Source organism: Stenella coeruleoalba, assembly GCF_951394435.1.
Source record: "Stenella coeruleoalba genome assembly, chromosome: 7".
Taxonomy (NCBI): domain Eukaryota; kingdom Metazoa; phylum Chordata; class Mammalia; order Artiodactyla; family Delphinidae; genus Stenella; species Stenella coeruleoalba.
In genome coordinates, this window is record NC_137153.1 from 42,230,619 (window position 1) to 42,244,756 (window position 14,138).

The window sequence follows — 14,138 nt, forward strand, 5'->3', positions numbered from 1 at the left end:
CCCATTCCTATAACACTAACTGTCTCTGCCCCATCCTCTCCTCTCTGAACCCATTCCTGTCTCTGTCTCCGTCCCATGCCTATCGCTGAACATGTCTTTGTCCTGGTCCCTGTCCTTGTGTTTCTCTCTGCATGTCCCTCTCCCATCTCTCTCTCTCTACATCTCCTGTCTCTGCTGCCCTCTTTGTCTCTCTAGCCGTCTCTTTCTCTGTCGCCATCCCTGTCTTTGCCTCTGTCCCTCCTTCCTATTTCTCAGTCTTCTCTTTTTCTGCCTTCCTCCCTCGGTCTCTCCGGGTCTATCTCCATCTCAGAGTCTCTCTGTCTCTCTGTGTTTCTGTGTCTCTGTGTGTCTATCTCCATCACCAGCTCTGTGTCTCTGTTCCTCTTCCCTGAGTCTGGCAGTCCTTCCCTCTCTGCCTCCCTCTGTGTGTTCCTGCCCTGGTCCAGACCCCAGCCTGTGACTGCTGTGCCTCTCTGGCCTGAGCCGGGGGCTGTCCTGGCTTCTGCTGCCCCCTCTCGGCCGCCTGCCTGCCCTTCAGTCTCCCGGGCAGGCAGCTGTCAGCACATGCATCCCATGTCTGCCTCCCAACAGCCAGCCAGGAGGGGGAAGGTGGTCGGGAGACAGCAGGCAGGAATGCCTCCGTGCAGCCTCTGGCTTTGAGAACCCCTCAGAGCCGGTGAGCTCACTTAACTCCCTAGGCTGGGACTCTGAGAAAGTTCATTGTCACATGGTGAGAACGGAATGCTTGGCTGCAAACCCAGCCCCGTGTCCTGCACCTGTGTGTCTCTATGTCTTGGGGCCCACGTGTTCACTGTGCCCACAGGCCAGAGCTACTGGATGTGGACAGGTAGAGAAAGGACCTTCAGGTGGTAGCACCTGCCTGTGGATGTAAGGCTAAAGACCTGGGGGCAAGAAGGGCTGGAGCGTAGTCCTCACATCCCTCTCCTCTCCTCAGAGGAGGGTGGAGGGGAAGGAGGTCTGAGGAGAGGAGTCGGATGGAGCCAGTCTGAGGAGAGAGGCTGGAAGGGGCTTTATCTGACACAGCCACTATGATGGGGAAGGCTAACCTGAAGTTGAGCGGGTCTGAGAGGGCCTGCGTGACAGGGTTAGTTTGAGGGGAGACTGGTGCGTGACACACTGCTGAAGAGATCGTGTTTGGGAGGGCCAGTCTGAGGGGATAGGCGGATCCAGAGAGCATCTGAAGGGTCCAGTCTCAGGAGAAGCTACTCTGGAGGCAGACAGGTCCCAGAATAGGCTCACCAACTCGTCGTAGTTTGCCTGGGACTTGCCCAGTTTTAGCACCGAATACCCCTCAGCCCCAGGAGACTGAGAGAGTTGGTCAGCCTGTTTGAGAAGGCCTCACCTAACAGCGCTGGCCTGATAGGAGAGGCCTACCTGGGAGCAAGTGGGTCCGAGACGGCTTGTCAGACGGCACCAGTCTGAGGGGAGAGGTTGTTAAGGCTAGAAGCTTCTCTGCACAGGAACCAGGCCCTGGAGGGGGTGGACCGTTTGGGTCCTTCCAGAAGGTCAGTGGCTTGGGGAGTGGCCACCAGGGGGCAGGGCAAGCTCTCAGGAGAATCAGAGCCAAAGGCCCCAGAGGGAGCCAGACAGTGCGGGGCTGTGTGCAAAGTGTGCTGGCAATAGCGTTTGTCACTGCGCCATCACGGGCAAGTTTACGGCTGTGCAGTTATGCTTTTGTGTGACTGGGTGAGCAGGGGGCATGTCTGTGATGTGTCCGTGTGTGCCCAGTGTGGCTGGGCGGAGGCCTTGCCTGTGGCTGTGGCGGAGAGAGCAGGAGCCTCTTGGGACACCAGGACAGGGAGGCCATGGGAGTGGCTCAGTCAGAGAAGTTTCCCTGGCAGGGGCTGAGATGGGGAGAAGAGGTAGGACCAGGCTTCCCCTACCTGTGCCCGCCCCTGCCCACTAGAGTATCCCCGAGAGTCCAGACACTAAGGGCTTTGGTCACACACAGGGGCAGCCCCCAGGCCAGTCTGCACGCCTAGGCCCTGCCTGCCCTCCTCTCCAGCTTCTCTCCTTCTGCTCCCTTCAGCTGGCACTCCTTCAGCTGGACACCTCACCCTCACCCCACCCTACCCCGATCCCCGATCATTGTTTCTACCTCTCCTATCACCGTGCCCTGGTTCATGCTGTTCCCTGCCCGATGCGCTCCTGTGAAGCATTTGAGGTCCCTCTGATGCTGCCCGCATGAGACACTCCCTGCTCATTCCGCTTTACCGTGGGCTGGGCACCCACTGTGTGCTGAGGCCTAGTCCGGCGGGCCCCTGTCTCACCTCTGGGACCTGAAAGTGATGGGGGCGGTGCTGCTAGGATCTTGCCCAGAGGAGGGCTCTGAGGGGGGAGGTATGGACAGAGCAAGTCTGGGAATCTCGGAGACAGGACGGCAAAGTGACGCCACAGTCACAGCATCACTCCTCTCCATCCTACCCACCCGCTAACAACTGAACGAAAGCCAAAACAAACCAAAACAAAAATGCTGTTACCAGCTCAAGTCCAACCAAACAAGGAAATAATTCTTCTTTTTTTTAAATGTATTTATTTCATTTATTTATTTTTGACTGCGTTAGGTCTTCGTTGCTGCACGCAGGCCTTCTCTAGTTGCAGCGAGCGGGGGCCACTCTTCGCTGCGGTGCGCCTGCCCCTCACTGCGGTGGCTTCTCCCGCCGCGGAACACGGGCTCTAGGCACGCGGGCTCAGTAGTTGTGGGGCACGGGCTTAGTTTCTCCACGGCACGTGGGATCTTCCCAGACCAGGATTCGAACCTGTGCCGGCTGCATTGGCAGCGGACTCCCAACCACTGCGCCACCAGGGAAGCCTGGAAATTCCTTTTATAAACCTTAAAATGTGATAGCCAAGGAAAATAACAGAAGATTCTGGTGCAATGAGTGAGTGGTGTGTCTCCTAACCCCATGCCCCAAAGTAGCATTGAGAAAAGGCAAGTCAACAGAACACCAAGAATTCTCACTAATATACTGTAATCTGAGAGATGTGGACTGTTGAGTAAGTAGGTAGCCTTAGGAAAAATCTGGGGGAAAAAACCCTTTGTAAATGGAAGCCCCTATGTTCCTCCACGAGACCTCGGGAGAGGCAGGAAGAGCTGCCTTGGCTCTGCATCTTCCAGGGTGCTGGGCTGAGGTTAGGGCGGCAAGCCAAAGCCCACAGGATCGGATGTGCCCCACCCGCCAGCTGGAGCAGCATGTCTAACAGGGCCTCAGAGGAGAGGCAGCGCTCAGGCCCCATCAAGGTCAGCAGGCAGCCCCAGCAAAGCCACCCTCAGGCTGCAGAAATGGGGCGGGTGGGTGTGAGAGCAACAGTCCACGTTTAAACCGTAGCTCCCAGGGGAAGATAAACTGGTCCAGACAAGATGGGAAGGGGCTCAACTCCGGAGCAAGGAGAGGTGTGCCAAATGTGAGCCATGGCAGATGTAAGAGGGAAGGAAAGGGCATGGCCTCTAGGCACAGAGACCACAGCCACGATGCAGGTGGGAAGGAAGGAAAGAAGGAAGGGAGGGAGGGAGGGAAGGAAAGGAACAAGGAGGACAGAATGCAAAAATAGATAAAGAGCCCAATCTAGAAGAAAACACAACCAAAGGAATAAAAGCAGATTCCTGGCAAGTTCTTCCTGTTATAAAAGGCCTTAATAATAGCATGAAATCAATAGAACAAGAACTCAAAGACAAGATAAAAACAACAGAATGAGATGAAAAGGGAGATCACGGAACTAAGGGAAAATAATGAAGGACCAAAACAATACCATTACAGATGTAATAAATAAACCAGGAACAGCAAAACACAGAATGGATACGACTAGACACCAAAGTAATGTGTAGGAAAGGCTTGAGAGATCGAGTAAATGTGATGGGAAAGGTAAAGATATTAAAGCAATTAGAGTGAAGTTAATAGATAGGATGAAGACAAGCTACCATAAGCATAACTGTTAGCAGCCCTAAAGTTGAGGTTCCAAAAATGGAACAGAAAAAGTTATTAAGGTATGAAACACAGGAAAGCTTTCCCTGAAATGAAGGAAGAACTGAATATTCAGATTGGAAGTGCACACCATATGCTAGAAGAATTGATACGGAATAGCACTGACATTAAGACACACTGATTTAGTAACCAAACTTAGAGGATAAAATAAGAATACTTTAGGAATCTAGGCAGAAAAGGCAAGTCATCTCAGGGGGAAAATTCAGTCTGATCTCAGATTTCTCCAAGATAACATTCATCAAATGAAGATAATGAATCAAAATCTACAAAGTTCTGAGGGTAGAAAGTATCACCCCAAAACCTAACCAACCAAGGGGTTGCTCTCAGTCATGAATTTGGGGATACAGAACTCGTGAGCCCTTCTGGAAAAACTACTCAATGACAAAATCCAATCGGCCAAGAGATGAATCAAAACAAGGGGCTGAGAAAGGGAAATTCATGGGAAAAGGACTTAACTCCATTTAGATTAAGATTCAACCTTAGGAATTTTAGTTGCAGAACAGAATGTAAATATTATAAAGCCTGATAAAGTAAAAACAACACTGGCAATATAATCTGGAATGGAGAAAAGGAGTGCGAAGGAGGGCAGAAGTACTAATCACATTTTCTTTCACAGTTCAGAGCGACTCATATGCGTATAAAACTGAAACATAATTGTAAAACTCCTACTCCAATCTCTTAACTGAAATCGTTTTTCTTGAGAGGGGTCTTTTAAGAATGAATATTTTTTTGAGGTGAAGGAATATTAGCTGAAGTTCAGCTGTTCCTTCATTTTCACTTTAGTTTCTTTCCCCTCTATTAAATTCAAGTAACGGTACACTTTGTACTTTGGTTAAGAAAATAGCTTCTGTAGTATGTCTCATTCATTTTTCTATCTGTCTGGCTCTATTTCTATCTCTCTCAATCTCTCAATGCTTTTTGCACACAAATGTTAATACTGACCATTTCTGGGTGGTGAGATTTTTGAGTGACTTCTTGCATTTTTCTCTGTATTCTTTTATAGGGCTTATAAATCATTTAAAAATAATAAGCATGTAACTTGTTTCAGTTTTAAAAGACTATCATCTATCTATCTATCAATCTATCTATCTCTTCTGGTTTAAGGTAAATCACCTAATCTCGAGCCTCAGATTCCTCTTCAATCTGCAGATAACAAGATTTACATTAGAGGATGTTTTGAAAATTGTGAGATCATATACCCCACCCCCACCCCGTGGTAGGCTGAATAATGGCCCCCAAATAAAGTCATATCCTAATTCCCCAAACCTGGGAATGTTAATTTACATGGTAAAAGGATTTTACAACTGTGATTAAGTTAAGGCTCTTAAAATGGGAAGATTATCCTGGATTATCAGGTGCTGTGGATGTAATCACAGCCATCCAAATAGAAACGAGGCAGGAGTCCTCGGAGTCAGGGGGGAAGGTGATGGGATGATGGAAGCAGAGGCTGGAAGATGTAGGAAGGGTCCGCAAGCCAAAGAACACATGCAGCCACTAGAAGCTGAAAGGGCAAGGAAATTGATTGTCCTCTCAGAGCCTCCAAAAGGAACCAAGTCTGCCCACACCTTGACGTTAGCCCAGTGAAACTGATTTCAGACCTCTGACCTTCAGACTGTAAGAGAATAATCTGCGTTGTTTGAAGCCACTAAATGTATGATAATTTATTAAAACAGCAACAGAAAACTAATATCAGACATTCCTATATGCTGTTCCTTTAGCCTAAGTTGAGCTCCTCACCCATCTCTTTCATCCCCCCCAACTCCTACTTGTTCACTATTCAATTCAAGTTTCCCTGACATTGCCTACCTTCCACTGCTGCCCAGAGTGTGTATCCCCCATCACAGCACTTGCCATCTCTGTTACAGCTGCTCACGGATAGGCCTCTCTCCCTCACAGCTCATGCCTGCGAGGACAGGGCTGGGGACCAGGCTCTCTGCCTACCAAGCCCAGCAGAGAACCCAGCTCAGTAACTATTAAATGAACAGATGGGTAAATGAGGGCTAGGTGAGTAGGTGGAACCATATAAATAATCATTACACTCGTTCCTTGGTGTCAGGATCTCTTCCTTCCCTGTTTCTACCTGGCTCTCTCCCACCAGCCTCTCCTCCACATAACACACACTCTTCCAATCTCTAGAAAACTGATCTGGGTCTTTCTCTCTGACTTCTTTCCTCGGTCATTGGTCCAAAACACATTTGCTGACAACTGTTGAGTCTGTTGGTAGGTTTACCTTTGGGCGGGCACGTCTGTGTGTGTGTGTGTGTGTGTGTGTGTGTGTGTGTGCATTATGGAGACCTGTGAACCTCTTTAAGTGTGTTTTCCTGGATATGTAATATGTGTGTAGTGAGTGTTAGACACACGTGTCCCATGTGGATGTGTGTTTTCATGCACATGCCCGTGTCTGTGGCTAAGCTTGTTTCTGCATACAGGTCTCTGCTTGTATGCTGTGTGTCTCTGATTATGGGTTATGTGTCTGTGTGTTCGTGTGTGTCTGTACAAGCAGGAAAAGATACCTTTTGATTGCTGCCCCCTAGAGATCTGACCGCCTGAGGCAGGTGTTGGTGTGCCGGCTTAGCTCGCTGAGTTGCCGCCTGTCTTCTATTTCCTGTCTCAGGCAGAAGGCTGGGCCTTTTTTTCTCCCTGTCTCGTGGGGTGAGGATCTCAGGCCCGAGGCTGAGCCAGCCACAGACATCTTCCTGACTCTGCCTTCTGAAGGCCTAAGCTTCTTGCGGGGATTTTGCTAAGGAGAGGGGAGAGGGGGCAAAGCCATCCAGAGAGTCCCTCCAAATGAAGAGGGGGTCTGCGTTTGCATGGGCAGATGGGACCCATAAACACTCCCTAAAGATGCCCTAGGAGAGGGGTCAGGGTGGGCTTGGGAAGGGAGGCTCCTGGACATTGAGCTCCAGCCTGGGAATCTCAGCAGAGACCATGTGAATCACAGCATCAAATACCCAGGACCTCTGCACAGTTAGAGAGGATGGGGTGAGGAGGGGCCCCCAAAATGACCTTCCTACTGCTCCAGGGACTGGGACCTTGGAGAGGAGTTACATTTAGTTTGGTTTGGTTTGGTTTTACCACTTTAACCATTTTAGTGTATAGTTCTGTGCTGTTAAGTATATTCGCATTGTTGTGCAACCATATATTTAGTTTATAAAATACAGTTATATATTTATGTAAATGTATATAATTTATATATAAATATATATTTCGTGTATATAATTATTTAGTTTCTAAAATAGAGAAACATCACCAGTTTTGCACACCTGAGCACACCCACCTCTGGGCTCAGTGTCACCAGAAGGAACACATACCAGTTGTGGGGAGGACTGTGGAGAGGGAGGGGACACGGCCCCGGGGGTGGGGGTGGTAAGGGCAGGAATGTGAGGCCCCTCCTGCGGGAGCTGGGGTAGCAGAGGAGGTGGGGCTGGGCAGGCTGGGCTTTGAAAGCCAGGCTGAGGTTCAGGGGCTTCTGCTGAGAGTCAGGGGGCCCTGGGGGCTGGGGAGGCCTGGCCAGGTTTGTGTTTGGGAAAGATTGCTCTGGGGGCCATGCAGAGGATGGGAAGGAGGAAGAGAATGTGGAACCCATGGTGATGAGAGCAGCAGCAGGCCTGAGTGAGGCGCTTTGAGTGAATGATGTGTGAGGCCTGAGAGCAGGTCGAAGGACTAGGGCTGGGGCAGTGACTACTGAGCTTTTCCTGGCCTTTTTTTCATTCTTAAAAAAATTGAAGTATAGTTGCTGTACAATATTATATGTTATAGGCATACAATATAGTGATTCACAATTTTTTTTTTTTTTTTTTTTTGCGGTACGCGGGCCTCTCACTGTTGTGGCCTCTCCCATTGTGGAGCACAGGCTCCGGACGCGCAGGCTCAGCGGCCACGGCTCACGGGCCCAGCCACTCCGCGGCATGTGGGATCTTCCCAGACCGGGGCACGAACCTGCGTCCCCTGCATCGGCAGGCGGACTCTCAACCACTGCGCCACCAGGGAAGCCCAATTTTTAAAGGTTGTGCTCCATTTATAATTTTTATAAAATATTGGCTATATTCTATGTGTTGTACAGTATATCCTTGTAGCTTATTTTATACCTAATAGTTTGTACCTCTTACTCTCCTACCTCTCTGTTTTCCCTCCCCACTTCCCTTTCCCCACTGGTAACCACCAGTTTGGAGAACTGTGCTTTGAAGAGCACACAGTCTGCCCTCTCCCTTCCCTCTCCACCCCACGTCTTGATGAATGTGGGGTGGAGAGGGAAGAGTCACTTGCAACCCCTGTTGATTTGGAAGATGGTAGAACTGTTTATTGAACTGGTGAGCACAGAAGGAGTACAGACTCTGGGGAAGTTGATAATAACCATGGCTCAGACATTCAATCACTTGCCTGCGGTTACATAGCACGTAAGGGGTAGCCGAGGTCAGATGTAGACATGTCAAGTGTAAGGCACGAAACCATCTGGCCAGTTGTTACAAGAATGCGCCCTGGGGTCAGACAAACCCGGGCTCCTTTTGACCTGGTGATTAATCTCTCTAAGGCTCAGTTTCCTTAAGTGGAAAATGGGAAAACAGCACCTACCTCATAGGGCTGTAAGGATTTTATGAGATGATGTGTATAAAGAACTTAGCACAGTGCCTACTATGTTGTAAACACTCCATAAATCTTAGCTCTTAATATTGTAACAACAGCAGCAGCAGGGGAGGGGAGGGGAGGGGAGGGGAGGGGAGTGGGTGCAGAGAGCACAGCCCACCAAGGAGGCTGAGGAGGGACCCGAGAGGTGAGGCAGCCAAGCAGCATGCCGGAGCTGGGGGCAATGCAGCAAATTCGGGTTATAATCCAGGCTATCACTGCTGCTGCAGAGCCTTAGGAAAGCCCCCTGATTGCCTTGAGCCCCGGTTCCCTCATCTGCTCCATGGACCTGGTCTGTATGAAGGTGAGGGATATCTGTGGTGCACGTACAGCTCTGGGTGCTTCATAAACAATAGTTGTCATTTTAGGAGGAGGAATAAACGTTCCCAGAGAGAGTGGCTTCGTGGAAGTCAAGGAAAGGTAGGGTTTCAAGAAGGGCCTCACTGCTCAACAGCCTCCCTGCTGCCAAGAAGTCAACAAAGATAAAGGCAGAAAAGTATTCATTGGCTGTGACAAGGAGATGAAAGTGACCTTGGTGAGCCAGCTTCAGGGATGCTGAGAGCAGAAGTTGGGGGCAGCGGCTGAGGAGTGATGGGAGGCGGGGAAGGGGAGCTGAGAAAGCAGGAGGAGGAAGGAGTAAGTGCGGAGGGGGCAGCGACAGGCACGGTTCTGAGATAGGAACCACAGCACATGGCAAGTTTGCCTGTCCCAGAGTGTAACTGCTTTGTGTCTACCCTGCCCCCACTTGCTGGCTGCAGCCCTGGGCCCCTTTGTTCTCTACACAAGGCCTCTCTGTCTGGGCACAGACCATGGTACGATCCCAGGGCCTTGGGTACTCCCTGGGCCCCAACCTGGGTCACCCAATGCTGAGGCCAGGCACCTCCTCTCTCTGCCCTACTTTCCAGTGTGGCCTAGCAAATGTTGAAGTGGTTCACATCTTCTGCCAGGGCCTTAGCTTCCATCCCTCATCCCTCTCCCTGCATGCCTGGATCTGTACAGCCCAGGGGAGATGGAGAGTCATGATAAAAATAGCTATCAATTATATCCTTTCTCCTGGTTCCTTCTCACCAGTATTTAAACATGCCTGTGTAAGAAACACATAAGAAATTTTTAGAAAAGAAAGAAAACTTCCTCTAATCCTACATCCTTCTGTATCTATTCTCCTTCCACCTAACTTTTCCAGTCAATCATCTATACTGCATCCACTTCTTACTCATGAAACCACTAAAAGCTGGCGTCCACCGCATACCCCATCTCTACTGTCCACTGCAACTACTTCTTGCCAAGATAATCAACAACCTCCTTGTTCTTAAATCCAATGGTCCCTTTCTATAAACTACTGGACCTTCTATGACATTTTGGATTGCTGACCTCTCCCTCCTTCTTGAACCTCTGTCCTTTCTTGGCTTCCTTAAAACTATGTTCCCTTCCAGTTTTCCTTCTCTCTGAGAGCTTCTTCCTTATTTACGTTGAATATTTATCTTTTCCCCTGCACCCATGAACGTTAGTATGGTATCCTTTTTTACATTTTGTTTCCCTTCTGGTGGGAACTCATATGGTTATCAGGGGAGTCACCATCCTATGACCCCACCGCCCACCCCCTCCACAGGTCACTGGTTCAGGGAATGGCATCTGACCAAAGCCAGGCTGATGAGAGCCAGTCCCTAGAAATTTTGGACCTGGAACTGAGAAGAATAAGCCTGAACTGGAACTGAAAGGGATGAGCCAACATTTTGTTAGGTACCTGGATTTAAGCTATAAAATTGAGAACTGTAAGAAGCTGGGTTTATTATTATTATTATGTGGACCGAGAAAGCATCAGAAGCTTGTCAGGAGAGAAAAAAGGAGAGAGAGAAGGCAGGTTGGGGACAAAAAGCAGGGCTTGTTCAATTCCTCTGGCTCTTCCAACGTACCTCCACCCTGATTTCTGGGACCTCTCAGTTTCCTAATCAGGGCATCAACATCAGTGAACGGCCAATAACTCAGCGTCTACAGTTCAGCCAGGTGCATAATGACCTAGCTCCTAGCAGTCTGAGGTCAAGAATGAAACACATTTCGTTATCCAAGTTAAATAAGTTAACACTTACTCTGTTGTCCTCTAACTGCTTGCAGACCACCATTTTGGATTTACCCTTCCAGGCGCATGTGACGGTGCCTCTCATCGTAAAATGAGTTGAATGGAATGTAGGCGACGCAAAGGCATCATTCAAGGGCAGGTTGAAGAAGAAAGGTTTCCAGTCCTGTTACTCCAGCCTAAGATGTCCCATGAAGCCAGAAGCCATAGTCAGAGAGATTGAAAGAGTCCCCAGATGTAGTGCTACAAAAGGGAAACTGCTCCAAGAGCTTGCACAGACCTTGCATCTTCTTGACAAACCTGAAGATTCAGAGAGCATGGTCCTACAAGATTCTAGTATTGATTATGGAAGTGGAAGTCTGTTGTATTCATGGATGTGTTCAACTTTTAAATAGTTTTTCTACATGGGAAAATTCCCGTTTTAAAACCTAGCCTCCTCAGTACAGAAGTCAGAACTAAAATTCCCAGCACCCCTTGCAGCTTGTCTATAGGCATGCTACTTCCCCCACGTGAGATTTTGATTGGAAGTGAGCGATATGAGCAAGGTAAATATCACCAAAGTTCACCAATATTTCTGGTTCTCCTCTCCTTCTAAGCACAAGGAGGATTGCACTTGTGGCCACGAGATTTGTTTTGATCAATGCCATGTGAGCAGAAGCCAGTACACGTTTTCCCTCACTCTCTTCTGCCACAGCCAACTCTGAAGGTTCATATCAAGAAGGTGGCATCATTGTAAGATGGTGGAGCTTCCAAAAGCTTAGATCCTTGAGTGACCGCAGTGAGCAAGGCTCTTCCTCCCCACTTCACCCATGCTGGAACTGTAGCTGAGCAAGAAATACATCTTTGCTATTTTAAGCCAGTAAGATCTGGGGGTTGTTTGTAACTACTGTGTTGCCTAACGAATTCTGACTGATGAAGAAAGGAAGCAGGTTGGACATAGGACTTCATTTTCGTATAGCGCAAGTATCTGGGTTTTGGGAATGGTAGTAGTAACAGCATTGGTTTCCTAGTGGTTGCAGAACCGAGTTCTTACCACAGAAGTGCCGTAGAGCTTAGTATTTGGAGTGGTAATGACTGTGATTTCCTCAACAGGTTGTATGGTATGGTTTGGGTGTTGTTCCTAGAAACTTATCCTCAGGTCCATTTCCCTAGCCCTCCTAACGATTCTGAGCTAAGTAATATCTTTTTTTTTTCAGTACGCGGGCCTCTCACTGTTGTGACGTCTCCCGTTGCGGAGCAACAGTCTCCGGACGCGCAGGCTCAGCGGCCATGGCTCACGGGCCCAGCCGCTCCGCGGCATGTGGGATCTTCTCGGACCAGGGCATGAACCCGTGTCCCCCGCATCGGCAGGCGGACTCTCAACCACTGCGCCACCAGGGAAGCCCCTTAAGTAATATCTTTTAACAAATCCCTTTTATGCTTCAACTATCCAGTGGATTCTATTATTTGTGATAAAGAACTCTGACTGATAAAATTACTATATTTAGTAGATCACATGTTCCATCAATTATAAGAGGCAAGTTATTTGAATTACTAAATGAATAACTAAAAAAAAAGCGGCTTAAAAACTATTACATGCCGTTAATTGTAAGACATATTCTGATTTTAGAGTTGTTTAAACTAGAAAAAAATGTGCCTTAGGATCAATGAAATATAGTATTAGCCAAAGGAATTCTCCCCACCCCCCCCCCACAGATGAGACTAACAGATGGCTGATTTTAAAAGAATAGTTGTAAAAGAATTGTATCATCTGGGAGGAAAAATAAAACCATACCCAATCCTCATAAATGCAGAGATCTGTGATTGCTCAATTCCAGGAAAATCCCTAAGACACCACCAGAAAGTGTAGTGCTAAATAGTAGAGTACCCCACAGAGAAATCCTCCACAATGGTGCTCTCAGAGCACTGGGTAAGAAATCTTGTCTTTGTGGGCAAAACCTGGGGCAGCCAGATTGGCTGATGGAGGAACTCTGCAGCCAAAGAAGTGAGTCAACACACAGCTGCCAGGAGATTTCCTAGTCCCATCATCGTCATTGTTATTCGTGGCCAAAATATTATAGACAATGTTCTGGATAGTGACCACCATACAATGCTTTCTTTTTACTCCATTTTATTCTCTATTTCTTCCATCTCTAAATATCAGGGGTTTTTTGGGGGGCGTGGGGAGGAGTGGTTTAAAGGTAGTTCAAAGGCAGTTCAAACAAAGGTAATGGGATTATTAGAAGCCATGTTCACACCCTGTAGAGACCTGACTAGAACATGAAGGGACATTACCCAGGGAAACTATACACGAAGAATATTGGTCCTATGATATAACCTCCAGAAGCAGTAGCTGGATGTGTCATTGAGCTGCCCTCCACTGAAAAGGAGATGAATTTATTGGCATATGTACAGTGAGATGGTTGGATTATATAGGTGAGGGCATTTGGGGAATCATACATATAGGGAAAAAATGTGTTTGTGTTGGGCAAAGGATGGACTATAGTGAACAACTGCCGTTCTGCTTTTTCAGAATCTCTCTTCTCCTCCTCCACTCACCCCAGTGTCCATGCAGTTATGATGTGGGTCATGTTAGGCAATCTGATCCTCATCGATCCCTTGGCCCCAGTTGATTGGTCCAGAGTTAAGCATCTAACTAAGCTGAGCCAATCAGAGTACTTCCTGAGAAATCTGCTAACGGCAACCAAGAAAATGAAGCCAGTGTCTTGTTGGATGCCTAGACATTAAGATTTTAAGCTACGGGATTGTCTGAAGTCTTGTTTTTCACCACGTGGACCAGAAGAGCATTGGAAGCCAGACTGGGGGTGGGGATGACAATGCTGGGGCAGGGCAGGGGACGGAAATGAAGGAGACAGGCAGAAAGTAAGAGATAAGTGGAGAGAGAACCTAATGGCTTTTGTGTCTATTAGTTCCAGTTGTTCTTGAGGCATCCTTGTCTTTAGGTTTCAGGTATCTGATTATAAATATATCTTTTTCTTTAAACCAGTTCCTATTCTTCTTGGGTGAGTTCTTCCACTTTTCTGGTTTGACTACTACTGTTTTGCTGAAACTCACACAATGTTACCTTCAGCCTGGACCTCTCTCCTGAACCTCAGACCTGTTTACCCAACTGCCTATTGAACATCTCAACTTGGGTGTCCAATTCGTACCTCAAATTCAACATATCCAAAGAGAATTCATCACCTCCCCACCCCAACCCTCTGCTGAAACTTACCCCTTCTCCTGTGTTCTCTATCTTAGTAAATAGCATCACGGTATCCCTATCACCAAGCTGGGAGTTATCCCAGACTTTTTCCTCCCTCTTACCCCCCATATCCTATAGGTCTAGGTCTCTAAGTCCTGCCAGTTGTAACTCTCCAATATTCTCAATGCTTTCCTGTTCTCTCTACTCCTATTCCCCTACTTCATTTCAATGTCCTGTCATTACTTCTTGCCTT